At 42.7% G+C, this 302-nt stretch overlaps 1 protein-coding gene across 1 annotated transcript in view; it reads left to right on the forward strand.

The window, feature by feature from the left end:
• Positions 1–302, forward strand: part of lcp1 (lymphocyte cytosolic protein 1 (L-plastin)) — a 41608-nt gene that overhangs the window by 28150 nt on the left and 13156 nt on the right. The gene's annotated exons all lie outside the window — the stretch shown is intronic.

A 302-nucleotide genomic window follows, 5' to 3' on the forward strand; every position in this document is an offset into this window, starting at 1 on the left:
ACTCATCAGACCAAAGCCCAGATTTCCACTGGTCTAACGTCCATTTCTTGTGTTTCTTGGCCCAAACAAATGTCTTCTGCTTTTTTGCCTCTCCTTAGCAGTGGTTTCCTAGTTGCTTTTTGACAATGAAGGCCTAATTTGCACAGTCTCCTCTTAACACTTGTTCTTTGTCTGCTGCTACAACTCTGTGTGGTATTCATCTGGTCTCTAATCTGAGGTTCTGTTGACTTGTGATTTATGTGGCTGGTGACTCAGATGAATTTATTCTCAGCAGCAGAAGTGACTCTTGGTCTTCCTTTCCT

Source organism: Etheostoma spectabile, unplaced genomic scaffold (assembly GCF_008692095.1).
Source record: "Etheostoma spectabile isolate EspeVRDwgs_2016 unplaced genomic scaffold, UIUC_Espe_1.0 scaffold333, whole genome shotgun sequence".
NCBI lineage: Eukaryota > Metazoa > Chordata > Actinopteri > Perciformes > Percidae > Etheostoma > Etheostoma spectabile.